Consider the following 3406-nt stretch of genomic DNA (forward strand, 5'->3'; position numbering starts at 1 on the left):
GTGTGCAGAGCACTGTACTAAGCGCTTAGGAAGTACAAGCTGGCAACATATAGAGACAGTCCCTACCCAACAGTGGGCTCACAGTCTAAAAGAGCACTGTACTAAGTGCTTGAGCCCTTCCCTGACAGAACTTCAGTCGAGCAGCTACTAGTATCTTACATGGCGTTAACTTGGAACTGGGCTAATCGGAGGGAAAGACTAAGATGTGGGGGGTGAGTAGTTGGGGGGGGAAGACTTTAAGCCACTTTGGAATAGGGAGAAACTTCTTTCTCTATTCTTGTCCTATGCTGTCGAGTCGTCTCTGACCCATAGCGACGCCATGGACACATCCCTCCCAGAACGCCCCATCTCCATCTGCAATCGTTCTGGTAGTGGATCCATAGAGTTTTCTTGGTAAAAATATGGAAGTGGTTTACCAATGCTTCTTCTGCTTGGTAAACCTGAATCTCCCCCCTCGACTCTCTCTCGTGCCGCCACTGCCCAGCGTGGGTGAGGTTTGACTTGTAGCGGATTGCCTTCCACTCGCTAGCCACTGGCCAAGCTGGGAATGGAATGGGTAGGCCTCTGCTTGACTCTCCCTCCCATAGTCGAGACTGGTAGAGTACTGGAAACTCTCCAGTTGCGACCCTTGAGAGGGGTCTTTTTCTATTAGCTGCCTTTTTTTAAAATGGTGTTTGGTAAGCGCTTACTATATGCAAGCACTATTCTGTTGGCTAGGGACCGTCTCTATATGTTACCAACTTGTACTTCCCAAGCGCTTAGTACAGTGCTCTGCACACAGTAAGCGCTCAATAAATACGATTGAATGAATGAATGACCACAGATATAGATCCAGCTAATCAGGTTGGACATAGTCCGTGTCCCACCTGGGCCTCACAGTCTTAATCCCCATTTTATAGGTGAGGTAACTGAGGCACCGAGAAGTGAACTGACTTGCCCAAGTCACATAGCAGACAAGTGGCAGAGTTGGTTTTCGGACTCTCAGGCCTGGGCTCTTTCCATTAAGCCATTCTAGACTGTGAGCCTACTGTTGGGTAGGGACTGTCTCTATATGTTGCCAACTTGTACTTCCCAAGCGCTTAGTACAGTGCTCTGCACACAGTAATAAATACGATTGATTGATTGATTAAGCCACACTATTTCTCTGTAGCCAACCCTGGGAGGGAGATAGTAGACTAGTTTACAAATAAGTTTACCTGTATATATGTATATATGTTTGTACATATTTATTACTCTATTTTTATTTATTTATTTTATTTGTACATATCTATTCTATTTTATTTTGTTAGTGTGTTTGGTTTTGTTCTCTGTCTCCCCCTTTTAGACTGTGAGCCCACTGTTGGGTAGGGACTGTCTCTATATGTTGCCAATTTATACTTCCCAAGAGCTTAGTACAGTGCTCTGCACATAGTAAGTGCTCAATAAATACGATTGATGATGATGATGATGGTAAGTGTGATGCCCTGTACTGCTGACCCATGGCCCTGAATTACTTCTACAGTCTGCTTCCTTTGCGCTTGTGGTCAAACTGCATAGCGCTGCTGGAGGAAATTGAGTGATCAGGCAGACCTCACCATCTAGACTGTGAGCCCACTGTTGGGTAGGGACTGTCTCTATATGTTGCCAACTTGTACTTCCCAAGCGCTTAGTACAGTGCTCTGCACACAGTAAGCGCTCAATAAAGACGATTGAATGAATCCGCTTCAAGTTTATCCTTACATGCTTTAACTCTGCCCTCTCTTCTGCCCAGCACAATTACTTCTCCAATATTATTGACACCCACGCCCACTGCCCCACCACCCCCATCTCAAAATCAGGCATCTCCCTGAAGGCAACCGATCGATCGACCAATCAACATTTATTGAATACTTACTGTGTGCAAAGCACCGTACTAAGAGCTTGAGAGAGTACAGTATAACAATATAATATAATCATACAAAATAATATAGTATTATATTGAGAAGTAGCATAGCTTAGTGGAAAGAGCAAGGGCTTGGGAGTCAGAGGTCAAGGGTTCTAATCCCGGCTCTGCCACTTGTCAGCTGTGTGCCTTTGGGCAAGTCACTTCACTTCTCTGAGCCTCAGTTACCTCATGTGTAAAATGGGAATGAAGACTGTGAGCCCCATGTGGGACAACCTGATCAACTTTTATTCATTCATTCAATCATATTTATTGAGCACTTACTGTGTGCAGAGTACTGTACTAAGCGTTTGGGAAGTAGAAGTTTGTATCCCTCCCACGGCTTAGAACAGTGTTTTGCACATAGTAAGCGCTTAAGAAATGCCATTATTGAGAAGCAGCGCGGCTCAGTGGAAAGAGCCCTGGCTTTAGAGTCAGAGGTCATGGGTTCAAATCCTGGCTCTGCCACTTGTCAGCTGTGTGACTTTGGGCAAGTCACTTAACTTCTCTGGGTCCCAGTTCCCTCATCTATAAAATGGGGATTAAGACTGTGAGCCCCCCGTGGGACAACATGATCACCTTGTAACCTCCCCAGCGCTTAGAACAGTGCTTTACACACAGTAAGTACTAAATACATGCCATTATTATTATTATTATATTATAATAACAACAGTATAATACAATATAATGAGACACATTCCCTGCCTACAACAACCTTTTGGTTTAGAGGGGAAGACAGACATTACAAAAACCATCACCAAAACGTGCCGGTCTCAGCTCCGCAACATTGCCAAGATCCGCCCTTTCCTCTCCATCCATACCGCTACCCTACTCATTCAAGCTCTCATCCTATCCCATCTGGACTACTGCATCAGCCTTCTCTCTGATCTCCCATCCTCCTGTCTCTCCCCACTTCAATCCATACTTCATGCTGCTGCCCGGATTATCTTTGTCCAGAAACGCTCTGAGCATGTTACTCCCCTCCTCAAAAATCTCCAGTGGCTACCAATCAATCTGCGCATCAGGCAGAAACTCCTCACCCTGGGCTTCAAGGCTCTCCCTCACCTCGCCCCTTCCTACCTCACCTCCCTTCTCTCCTTCTACAGCCCACCCCGTACCCTCCACTCCTCTGCCGCTAATCTCCTCACCGTACCTCATTCTCGCCTGTCCCACCGTCGACCCCTGGTCCACGTCATCCCCCGGGCCTGGAATGCCCTCCCTCTGCCCATCCGCCAAGCTAGCTCTCTTCCTCCCTTCAAGGTCCTACTGAGAGCTCAACTCCTCCAGGAGACCTTCCCAGACTGAGCCCCCTCTTTCCTCTCCCCCTCATCCCCCTCTCCATCCCCCCCATCTTACCTCCTTCCCTTCCCCACAGCACCTGTATATATGTATATATGTTTGTACATATTTATTACTCTATTTATTTATTTATTTATTTATTTTACTTGTACATATCCATTCTATTTATTTTATTTTGTTAGTATGTTTGGTTTTGTTCTCTGTCTC

General features: G+C 46.0%; 1 non-coding gene across 1 annotated transcript; it reads right to left on the reverse strand.

The window, feature by feature from the left end:
- Positions 1 to 499: 499 nt before the first annotated feature.
- LOC119937234 lies at positions 500 to 638 on the reverse strand. The gene has a single exon (XR_005453954.1). It is a non-coding gene; the product is annotated as a small nucleolar RNA SNORA7 (small nucleolar RNA).
- Positions 639 to 3406: the final 2768 nt, after the last annotated feature.

This window comes from Tachyglossus aculeatus, chromosome 1 (genome assembly GCF_015852505.1).
Source record: "Tachyglossus aculeatus isolate mTacAcu1 chromosome 1, mTacAcu1.pri, whole genome shotgun sequence".
In the NCBI taxonomy this organism is placed as follows: Eukaryota; Metazoa; Chordata; class Mammalia; order Monotremata; family Tachyglossidae; genus Tachyglossus; species Tachyglossus aculeatus.